This window comes from Ixodes scapularis, unplaced genomic scaffold (assembly GCF_016920785.2).
Source record: "Ixodes scapularis isolate PalLabHiFi unplaced genomic scaffold, ASM1692078v2 PGA_scaffold1__304_contigs__length_218370807, whole genome shotgun sequence".
NCBI lineage: Eukaryota > Metazoa > Arthropoda > Arachnida > Ixodida > Ixodidae > Ixodes > Ixodes scapularis.
This window is the reverse complement of record NW_024609846.1, coordinates 133,710,441-133,722,961: the sequence shown is the minus strand read 5'-3', so window position 1 is coordinate 133,722,961 and position 12,521 is coordinate 133,710,441.

Here is a 12,521-nt window from a genome sequence, read left to right as displayed (position 1 = left end):
AGGAACTAGGGAAGTAAGGCAGTAGGGAAATAGGGAAGTAGGGAAATAGGGAAGTAGGGAAATAGGGAAGTAGGGAAATAGGGAAGTAGGGAAATAGGGAAGTAGGGAAATAGGGAAATAGGGAAATAGGGAAGTAGGGAAGTAGGGAAATAGGGAAATAGGGAAATAAGGAAGTAGGGAAGTAGGGAAATAAGGAAGTAGGGAAATAGAGAAGTAGGGAAATAGGGAAATAGGGAAGTAGGGAAATAGGGAAGTAGGGAAATAGGGAAGTAGGGAAGTATGGAAATAGGGAAGTAGAGAAATAGGGAAGTAGGGAAATAGGGAAATAGGGAAGTAGGAAAATAGGGAAGTAGGGAAATAGGGAAGTAGGGAAGTAGGGAAGTAGGGAAATAGAAAAGTAGGGAAGTAGGGAAATAGGGAAGTAGGGAAGTAGGGAAATAAGGAAGTAGGGAAGTAGGGAAATAAGGAAGTAGGGAAGTAAGGAAGTAGGGAAGTAAGGAAGTAGGGAAATAAGGAAATAGGGAAATAGGGAAGTAGGGAAATGGGGAAGTAGGGAAGTAGGGAAGTAGGGAAATAGGGAAATAGGGAAGTAGGGAAGTAGGGAAGTAGGGAAATAAGGAAGTAGGGAAGTAGGGAAGTAGGGAAATAAGGAAGTAGGGAAGTAAGGAAGTAGGGAAGTAAGGAAGTAGGGAAATAAGGAAGTAGGGAAGTAGGGAAATAAGGAAATCGGGAAATAGGGAAGTAAGGAAATAAGGAAATAGGGAAATAGAGAAGTAGGGAAATAGGGAAGTAGGGAAATAGGGAAATAGGGAAGTAGGGAAATAAGGAAGTAGGGAAGTAGGGAAATAGGGAAGTAGGGAAATAGGGAAATAAGGAAGTAGGGAAGTAGGGAAGTAGGGAAATAGGGAAGTAGGGAAATAGGGAAATAGGGAAGTAGGGAAGTAGGGAAGTAGGGAAATAAGGAAGTAGGGATGTAAGGAAGTAGGGAAGTAAGGAAGTAGGGAAATAAGGAAATAGGGAAATAGGGAAGTAGGGAAGTAGGGAAGTAGGGAAATAGGGAAATAGGGAAGTAGGGAAATAAGGAAGTAGGGAAGTAGGGAAATAGGGAAGTAGGGAAGTAGGGAAATAAGGAAGTAGGGAAGTTTTACCTCCTATTCATGAATAACCAACTAGCCCAAGTACACACCCTTCTAAAGTAGGGAAGTAGGGAAGTAGGGAAGTAGGGAAATAGGGAAGTGGAGAAATAGGGAAATAGGGAAGTAGGGAAATAGGCAAATAGGGAAGTAGGCAAATAGGGAAGTAGGGAAATAGGGAAGTAGGGAAGTAGGGAAATAGGGAAGTAGGGAAGTAGGGAAGTAGGGAAGTAGGGAAATAGGGAAATAGGGAAGTAGGGAAGTAGGGAAATAAGGAAGTAAGGAAGTAGGGAAGTAAGGAAGTAGGGAAATAAGGAAATAGGGAAATAGGGAAGTAGGGAAGTAGGGAAGTAGGGAAATAGGGAAGTAGGGAAGTAGGGAAGTAGGGAAATAGGGAAGTAAGGAAATAGGGAAATAGGGAAATAGGGAAATAAGGAAGTAGGGAAATAAGGAAGTAGGGAAATAAGGAAGTAGGGAAGTAAGGCAGTAGGGAAATAGGGAAGTAGGGAAATAGGGAAGTAGGGAAATAGGGAAGTAGGGAAATAGGGAAGTAGGGAAATAGGGAAGTAGGGAAGTAGGGAAATAGGGAAATAGGGAAGTAGGGAAATAGGGAAATAAGGAAGTAGGGAAGTAGGGAAATAAGGAAGTAGGGAAATAAGGAAGTAGGGAAATAGAGAAGTAGGGAAATAGGGAAATGGGGAAGTAGGGAAATAGGGAAGTAGGGAAATAGGGAAGTAGGGAAGTATGGAAATAGGGAAGTAGAGAAATAGGGAAATAGGGAAATAGGGAAATAGGGAAGTAGGAAAATAGGGAAGTAGGGAAATAGGGAAGTAGGGAAGTAGGGAAATAGGAAAGTAGGGAAGTAGGGAAGTAGGGAAATAGGGAAATAGGGAAGTAGGGAAGTAGGGAAATAAGGAAGTAGGGAAGTAGGGAAATAAGGAAGTAGGGAAGTAAGGAAGTAGGGAAGTAAGGAAGTAGGGAAATAAGGAAATAGGGAAATAGGGAAGTAGGAAAGTAGGGAAGTAGGGAAGTAGGGAAATGGGGAAGTAGGGAAGTAGGGAAGTAGGGAAGTAGGGAAATAGGGAAGTAGGGAAATAGGGAAGTAGGGAAGTAGGGAAGTAGGGAAGTAGGGAAATAAGGAAGTAGGGAAGTAGGGAAGTAGGGAAGTAGGGAAATAAGGAAGTAGGGAAATAGGGAAATAGGGAAGTAGGGAAATAGGGAAGTAGGGAAGTAAGGAAGTAGGGAAATAAGGAAGTAGGGAAGTAGGGAAGTAGGGAAATAGGGAAATAAGGAAGTAGGGAAATAAGGAAGTAGGGAAATAAGGAAATAAGGAAGTAGGGAAATAAGGAAGTAGGGAAATAAGGAAGTAGGGAAATAAGGAAGTAGGGAAATAAGGAAGTAGGGAAATAAGGAAGTAGGGAAATAAGTAAGTAAGGAAATAAGGAAATAAGGGAATAAGTAAGTAAGGAAATAAGTAAGTAAGGAAATAAGGAAGTAAGGAAATAAGGAAATAAGGAAATAAGTAAGGAAATAAGGAAATAAGTAAGTAAGGAAATAAGGAAATAAGTAAGTAAGGAAATAAGGAAATAAGTAAGGAAATAAGGAAATAAGTAAGTAAGGAAATAAGGAAATAAGTAAGTAAGGAAATAAGTAAGGAAATAAGTAAGTAAGTAAGGAAATAAGTAAGTAAGTAAGGAAATAAGTAAGTAAGTAAGGAAATAAGTAAACAGCTGCTCTGAGGAAGTAGATAGACAAGTTGTCATGCTTATTTAATTTAGTATATTCATCTGGACTCGTGGCGGCTAGCGCTGCAAGCGCGCCTTTTGATATATTTGACTGCGATCTGTAGCGCATTTCAAACAAAAAACAACAACATAATAGCTCCGTATATATATATAAAAAAAAATTGGGATTTCCCTAAATAAAAATAATCATTTAAAACTTGTTGACCTAGTTGGTTCATGACGCAGTCTAGAGGTTTTTTGCGCGACACAAGGGACAATCACACGCGAGTAGACACGGGCAAGCGCAAACACAGAACTCGAAGATAGTCATAAAAAAGTCTGACCTGCCGCCACAACTCATTTCTCAGCACCCTACAAATGCGTTTTGCGCATTTGTAGGGTGCTGAGTGCCGTAATCTCTGGGGGTATAAGTCCTTTTCTCAGGTAAAAGGTGATGACTCTTTTAATTGGCTGAGTTACATCATCAACTTGAGTATCAAGACAACTCGGAGACAAGTAACATTGAACAGCTTCCATATGTTAAGTGTTCTCTACAGGGACTTGCAAAATCAACTAAGATTTGGCGCCTTTAGCCACTCGGCCACTTTTGAAAGTACCTAGTGTGTTAAACCGGTGAAGTCTGATGACCTACATTAACAAGTCGTTTCTGAGGACAGACATAGGCCACCAAAGTTTAGCAGATGTACAAGAGCCTTCAAAAGTGACTGAATTTGCACATTGCAGCGACAAATTACGTGCAAAGGATGTCTGATTTTGCATGTCTGTAGATGGCACATAACATTAATACCTTTCCAAAAAACATTGACATGATGTCTAGGCAATATTAATTAAAGGTGCACTAAAGACGTCTCTGAGATTGTCTGCTCTTGGTGATAACTCATTCTACGGGATGTTAGCATCCCAGAAATAAAAAAAAAGAATACTCATGCGACGTCTATTTCCCTACTAAAATGTGATCGAAGTTCGTTTCACTCCCCTTTCTGAGCAGAAAAACTTGGAGAACAGAATTCAGCGGAGGTGCCAGCGGCGTGACGACGGGCGCGCGTCTGCCAATTGCAAGCGGAGGCGCCGCCACCGCCTCCGGTGAATGGACCTTTTTCGAGTAACGAGCACCGTCTGGGAAGTTGTCTGCGAACTATAATAGGAGAGCAGCCCAACATGCCTACGCCCGTCAAAACACACTGGTATCGTGCCGTTGTATCGGCTTTCAGTGCTTTTTATGCCTCATTCTACCGATACTAAAACACGAAGCGACAAAATAGATTAAATACGCGCAAAGATATATGTTGACAATGTTGCTTTCGCCATTTTCGCAGGGCACCGCGTCCCGGTGTCCTGCGAAAATGGCGACAGCGGAAGTGTGCGCATGCGCAGAAGCTTACTGGAAAAAGGACCATTCTGTGCTCCAGATTTTTCCGCTCAGTCAGGGGTATGGCACGAACTTCGATCACATTTTTAGTAGGGAATTTGACGTCGCACGAGCATAATTTTTCGATTTCCGGGATGCTAAGATTCTATAGAGTGAGTTATCACCAAGAACAGACGATCTCAGAAACGTCTTTAGTGCACCTTTAAGCATGTTACACTAAAATTGAAGAAAAAACATCTGGCAAATGTTTCCTGAGACGTTAGTGCAATGCTTCATGCTAACATTCCAGTAATATGGAATTTTCGGACATTAGCCACATGTATGCAATATACCTTAATCACGTTGCAGTAACATTGAAGAAATAACATATGGCAAACATTTGCTATTCACGTTAGTGCAATGTTTTTAGGCAACGTTCTAGCAATATGGAATTTTTGGACATTAGCCAGGTATATGTAACATTAGCAGGTCTCATTACAGAAACGTTGCAGCAACATTCTGTGCTACTAGGGCTACTAGCAGGTACAACTTGCCTGGTGAGAACTCTGTGCTACACATATACATTTTGTTTTGAGCTGCTTATATTTCGTGACGAGTTTAATGTTCTCAACTAGAAAACAACCACGGAAAGGTTATCCCGATAGTATACTCGAATAAGTGGTTGTGTTTCGCGGCACCAGGTCCAGGGTTTCGCGAATGTAAAACAATCGCGAAAAATATAACACGCACATACATCACCCTCACACGGGGCCCCACGAGCAATCTGCATCCGACCCCGAAAGTCCGCTTCCCCGACATATTTCAAAGCAGCGTTCTGGCAAATTCGCTAAATATCAATCCCGCGAACAAAACCTCGTTTACAGTATTCCGGTGCCAAGATTGGGCCGTGGGTATTCGTCAAAATAGTCACGTACGATTTCATTAAGTAATAACCGTAATGTAATTACTGTGTGTTTCGTTTTCGTTAGCTTCTGCTCCGAAGACGCCGCATGCCATTAGCGCTCGGTCGCTGGACGGCGGCAAATGCAAATAAGAAAAAAAAAAAAAAAAAAAAAAGAAGGAAACGGTTATTTACATGCAAAAATGAGACCTCAAACCTTTCGACCTTTTCTTTCCACATGAGAAGCATGAGGTAGGCATCAAGTCGTATCTCGAAAACTTTCTAAACGTGGTCGCTTGCTTACTTTCTCTTGCACCTCGTTATCAGATTCATTCAAGCGCACAGGCGCGTGATCGCTCACGTAGATCACGGACTACAATAGAGATCAGTGGTTGCGCCGCGTTCCCTTCCTCTCTCCCCCCTCCCTCCCCCTGCTCTGCGCTCCTTTAAGGTGGATTCGTAATGAGAAGTTGGCTAAAGTGGCTAAAGCCAAGACGAGCAGAGTTAAAAAATGGCGGCTCCAGGAACACGGTTATACCAGTTATACGGCCAATTTGGCGTCGTCGTGACTGCAACGTGAGCGGTATCCTCGCGACTGCGATTTTCAACGCAGGACGACAGTGCACTCGGTTTGGAAAACCTAGTAAGGTGGGCAACGATCACGGACAACTTGACGCTTGCGACGCGTGAACATTTCTTGGCGAAGGTGCGAAAGTTTGTACACGAGACCTCTCTTGCCGAGGCAACGCAGGCAAGCACGACCGGTCGATCGCTCGCGTCGCATTTTTATGTTTAAACAAATCTGGTGCTGCTAGGGGGGTAAGCGTATCAGATGTTTAAACCCCCCTCCCTTTCCCCCGCCCCCAAATTTTAAGGGGAGGGGGGGTTAAGAACGTACGGACTCCCCTCTGAATCCACCTCTGGTCTAGCAATACTTGCCGACGCACATTTTTATAGCTCCGATATTTTGTGCAATATGTAATGGCAGTTCAAAGCTGCAATGACCAAATTCATGTGCTTTGCAAAAAGTCATATTCTCTAGTAGAAATATTTGACTCGTCTGACGTCGCTTGACACTTCCGGTAACCAGTCTCAGTTTAGAATCTGTGGGGACCCTCTCCCTGGCTCCTCCGCTCTCCGTGACCTTGCCGGTCCCTGCCGCCGTATTGTCGGGCGCTCCTTCGTTCCCTGTGACCTTCCCGTTTCCAGTCGCCGTCCTGTCGCGGAACGTCCGAGCTCTCCGGGAGAAACGGGGCAAGCGCCCCCTCACCCAGCGCTGACGTCGGAGGATCGGCTCGCAGGAAGGTTCCCGATTGGACGGTCGGCGGGACAGGGACTTGGGAAGGTCTTAAGAGGGGCACGGAGACAAAGGAAGAGGGCTTGGGCGGCCGACGAGACAAGGGACCGGTCATGGAGGCGAGCTCGGACGGCGCTGGACGCTGGCGCGGGGAATGCGGGCACTACGTCGAGTGGCGGACTCGACAAGCGGACCGGACAGCGACCCTGGACGACGATGTTCCCATGACGCGGTGTGGACGACCACCGCTGGGACTCGGAGAAGCTGCTGTGGCAGCGGGCTCTCCCCCGGCCACGCTGATGACCGTCCCCCGATCCCGAAACCCCCCAAGGCAATGAGTGAGTGAATAAACCCTTTTGCCGAGAGCGAAGTATTGCAGTGTCATATTCATCCGGAGACAGGGTTTGTGGGAATAGGAGCTAGAAGATGCCCGCATAAACTGGCGCCGCAACGTGGGGCCTGATTTTTGATTAGGCAGGCATTCCGATTCCTAACCTGCTTCCGGTTGAATTGGGGCACTGTTTCGCGCTCTTTTTGGGGGTCGTCTTTGTCGCGGGAGCGCCGTACGAAGTTTCGTTGCGGGAGCGCCGCACGGAGGCCGTGACATTATCGCCTGTCTGATTAGAAGGCGCGGATTTTGACCGCTGTTTTAAGGGATTAACCCTTTTGCCCAACCTGTCAGGAATTTGCTTATCCCCGTTACGAGAAGCGCCTCGAGTATTCACTGTTCAGCGCACCGTTGGATGCTGGCAGGTTGATCCTGCTGAGCAAGAGCGCTGTGTGCGTCGAAATTACCGCACCCCTCGAGGCCTGTAGCGTCGGGCGTCACCCCACCTACGCCTCCGGCCGTCTAGGTTCGCTGGGAAAGATGCCGGCTTACGGTTTGGGGGATGTGACGCGCCTAACCGCCTTTGCTCGCGTATCGATGTATTGTTTTGGAACGCTTGTTACCGATCGGACACATTAGGGAGGCATCGCTTCGGGTGGAGAACGCACCCATTGCGGATGGCAGTTGCATGTACTGTGTTTGGAAATTATTCCCGCATTGCATTTTGTCCGGGAGGAGACTAGCGTCTCGGTTTGACCGCATGCTAGCTCCCAGTTGGCCTTGCGTGAGCTGTCGGCGCGGTTTTGAGCGTCGTTAGTTGACAGCGTTTTAAGGTACGGATGCGCTCTTGAGGTTCCGACCAAGATCGCTTTGAACGAGTACCTTGTGGCCAGAGGCTACATTTAGGGGCTAACTCCCCTGAATCGTGCCGGATACGCGATGTCCAGTGCGTGGACATCGGAATCCCGAAAACCACCGAGTTTCCGTGTTCACTTATCAGTGAACTGTAAAAAATGGACCGTAAAATTTACGGTCAAATACCAGGCAGCTGATGCTGCCAAACTTGTACAGTAAAAATAACGGTGCACTGTAAATCTGGTTTACGATAAATTTAAACGGGGACCGTAGAAATCTACGGTCGGCCTTCAAATTTACGGTAAAAAGATTTACAGCGCGCCGTTATTTTTACGGTGCAATTTAAACGGCGACCATAGATTTCTACGGTCACCGTTTAAATTTATCGTAAACCAGATTTACAGTGCACCGTTATTTTTACTGTACAATTTTGGCAGCATCAGCTGCCTAGTGTTTGACCGTAAATTTTACGGTCCATTTTTATGCGACCGTAAAGTGTTGAAAACTATGATACTGGACCACGCCATTATAGTCATTTGAACAAAGTAAAACATACAACGTAAAAAAAAAGTCGGCCGAGTATTTTGGGGCTGTTGTGTTGCACTGTTCAACTGACTTTAATCGCGCATATCTAAAGTGAATAAGCAGGTTTGCACAGAAAATTTTGTCTGCGGCGAGGTCGGCTGCTCTTGCAGCACCCGATGCATTATTATTCGTGACCGTGCTGTCAAAGAAAAGTAAAAAGATGTTATATCTATTTGCATTTCCATTTATATTCCGACATGTCAATTAACTCAAGAACCTTTTTGTTTACGTATGTTTCCTTGTTTTTTATTCGGGTTCCTCGATCAGGGTTGATCCCAACGACATCTGTAAAAACAGATATACGAAGTATTTTTTTTTTACAATCTCAGCTTATAATACGCGTTAAAAATAATGAGACAATAAATACCTAAATTGGCCAGTGACTAAAGCTTTTGAAACACAGGTCTTTTGAATATGCCTAAGTAGCCTGGCACTTAATCTTGCAAGTTAATAAAACTCCCCCATATGAACTTCTAAATTCACATAGACACTTTTTTACCAAACTCATACCAGGCTAAGGACCGAACAGCCATTCACCGAATTACATATTTTGTTGACTCGTAAAATGCAAATAAAGAACGAAAGGGAATATCTGCCAGTTCTCAACTATAGTCGTTTATAAAGCAACACATTATAACCTTTTACAATAGTAACTAAGGTTGCTATATAGGGAACCACATTCAAAACTGTATAATAGATCATTGCTTTTTTTCCTTGTTCTGCGCTAATAAATTACTCTCAAATTAGTTGTCTTTAAGTTAAGCAACTTGCCTATCTTGGAATATACACACTGGTATTATTATGTAACAACAATGTTCAATCGAGCCACTTTTAACAAGACCTTTTCATCTTCGGGATATTGAAAATGTTGAAGTTCAGAATATATATCTCTACTGGATCCAAAGCTGCAACAGCAGCCCTTGGAACTGATTTATATTTTTGTTCTGTAAAATTTAAAAGTGGAAATAAAAGCCTCGTTATTTTGAATAAACATTTTAAGTATTTTTGAATGAAGACTAGTCGCCAGTGGCGTCGTGAGGCAGGTACAGTCATTTCTTAGAGTATATAGCTCATCCTAAGTTATAATGCTATGAAGTCATAATGCTATGAAGAAAAAATTATATTTGAATTTTTTAAACGAAAAGTACCACTCATTAAAATATCGTTTGGTAGCATGTATTCGCACACTACAAAATATATTTGAGTAAGCGAAGGACAGGGAACACGAAATAAAATAATCAGACTTGCTTTTTATTCTACAATATCTCACCATAGCATGCCTCTAGCATTGATAAGAACTCTCGCTGCACAAGTTTTCATGCAAGCAATGGACATTCTAAAACTAGGAGCTCAGTCTGGAGCCGTTGCTGAAACATGTTAGATCAGATGAAGTATACAAAGGAACAAACAAAAAAACACACCGAATGATGCCAAGAAGCACAAATGAGCTCAGTACCTTTGAATAAACTCCAAGGTGATGCAAATCTCTTCTGTGTACGCAATGTTGAAAACGTAGTACGCGCTGAATAGTACAGCCAGTGCGTGGTCGAACATGTGAATTTCGTCCATCACAGTTATTCCATCAATTGAGATCGAGTAACTTCTGGCTGAGTAGATGCTTTTCCCTAGAAAAGAAAGGATAAAACAAAGGGCGTGAACGCAGATATAAATTGTAGTAAATTGCAGAACTATAATTGTAGTTCAAAATCATTATAAAATTATAGGTAATATTGATTACTTGGGGTTCGGAAAGTGATCAGTGAATGCTCACCATGAACTAGAACGCATGGGGAGATCGGTGGTGCATCTTGAATCATCTCAGTTACAGACTGGCCTTACTGACAGGCACCATCACAAAATTCCTCCAAAACACCGGGTAAGTGGGACTCGCTGCGAGGCTCGGTAAATACCTGGCCCATAGATTTGTTTTCTAGGGGGTAATTTAGTGCCTCTTTAACGGGGACATACGGAGCAAACCGGTCCTTTTGACCACAACTACGTCCTATGTACATACTCACCGCTTCCACACAAGGAAAGTGCTTTCTTAAATATGCAGATTTCATGTGTTCTGGAAGAAAGGTGGTAGATTTCAGGTTCGTAACATCATTGTATAATGATGTTATGAACTCAATGATGTTATGAACCTCGACTGACCAAGCACGTTTTGAAGGCTTTCAGCAAGTTTGCCGAACAGGTATTGTTTGTACAAGAAATGCCGAGGTTGAAATTCATAAATGGTTTTTTGAACTGTTGATACCGGCATAAGAAGCTTTCCGTTAAACTTCCAGGCACAAAAAAAAATAAAAAAAACAAACAAACAAGGTCGTATTTTACGGCCGTTCTTTTTTCTTCTGCAGACAGAGACATTAACACGTCGTAGTTATCATCAGGAGATTGCATCACGTTAACAGCACCGTCTTCATTAGAATCCGCACTAGTCGACTGAGTCGAAGAGTCCTCAACCTGAAGCGGGTCTACAGGCGATGCGCTGTCGCCCAAGAAACCCGTCGCTCGTATATGCGCCCAGTTCAAATGTGTCGTGAACTATGATTTCACACCTTCTGACAGTTGGAGCACGAACACGAAACCAAAATACCGTCGGTGATGTGGCCTTTTAGATGCTTTAGCAAAGCCTCCCTTGTGTGTCACTCCTCTATGCATGCTGGCAAAGTGCATTGAAAGCTTTCCAAACTCTTCGAAGCAAACCGTACTTACCCTAGGCGTTCAAATGCCTATGTCTTCTCAAAACATGACACCTGAGAGCATCATACGTAGCAAACTAGCGACAGCATCCTTCGTCCACACACGGAAGAATTCGAGAGCTCAAAACGTGCTCATCGAATTGCGCAACCAGCAAGCGTGCTTGAACAGAAACTACAAATTCTGCAAGTAAACATATTTTGGGGTGTTGTATTTATGCCACCGTTACACTATCCTTGCCAAGCAAGCAGCAGATTGATAATGAAATACCTGTCTCGAGTATCCAGTTGCCTTCCGCTCCAAATTTTCAGGGGCACAAAAATCCAAGAATTCCAGGAACGAACGAGGACAAAACGGCGCGGAGACGGGCGGGAAGGCGGGAAAATGAACCGAACGTTCGCTTCCTCCGCTTCTTCCCGCGTTGTCCCAACCAACTTTGCTTTCTTTTGTCGACGCTTCTAGTGCTTCTAGCTCGTCGCATTGTTGCTCTACCGTTTGCTTTTAGATTTTTTTTTTTTTTGCAGTTAAGGCAGTTACGTCAGTTACGTTCTGCGTTGGCGCGGACAAAGAAAGGAGGTGAAGGGGCGAGAGGAGGCTCTCTGGGTTCCCGCAGCTTCCGAAGGTCAAGCGTGGTGACCAATTAGCGGTGTGCGTCTTTTCTTTCTGTTTTCTTGCTCCATGAAGTTTTGCGTTTCCCTCTCGCTCTTTTTTGCTCGTTTACGGTGCATTTCAGGTAATTCCTCTTCACGGAGTTCTTGCAGTTTTTATTAGCGTATAGCGCCGTAAATTTGACGGTTATTTTTTACAGTGTGGCTGTGCGTGTGTAATGCTCCGTAAAGTCCAGTCTGACGCGATGGGCATGACCCGTGCGTTTCTGGTTCTAGAGTCGTGAGGTTGATCCCGTTTAATTGTGCGCACAGATGGTTCCGGATCCTCACACCGCCATATCGAGGGCTGAGCCTTGCGGCGGGGGTTACTCTTTCATTTCGTTTTCTCCGGCTCCGGAGGAGCGGCGGCTAGCGCGCGCTTTGCGCTGCCGCCGGGAACAGTACGGCTCTCGGCCGCGGTTGGGTTCGCGTTGGGACGCGAGGGCGTAGAGAGCGTAATTGGTCGTGCAGAGACCTGGGTTAGAGATAAATTATAAATTTAGGGGAGAAAAGACAGCTAGGTGAGGAAAGAGCTGGGCTCGTGCAGTGAAAACCTGCACGAGGGGAGTGGCGGTCTTGCGATGATGTGACGAGTTGTTCATAGTTTTATCCTGTACAGATGCGCGGTTGGCCCGGGAAAACGTACGGTTCACGTCGGCGGGTACGTGCCCGGGAAGCCTAGAAATTATGGCAGCGGCATGGCCGTCGGCTGCCTATAACTGTTGTGCGTTGGGTCAGCCCGTCGCTGTACAAACTGCAGCCTTTGCACGAATGGGTAGCGGGTGTTGGAATGCGGCGGTAAATGCTGTAGACACTTCGACGCTACGGAAACTGTTTAGTAGGGAAATAGGGAAATAGGGAAGTAGGGAAATAGGGAAGTAGGGAAGTAGGGAAGTAGGGAAATAGTGAAGTAGAAAAATAGGGAAGTAGGGAAATAGGGAAATAGGGAAGTAGGGAAGTAGGGAAATAAGGAAGTAGGGAA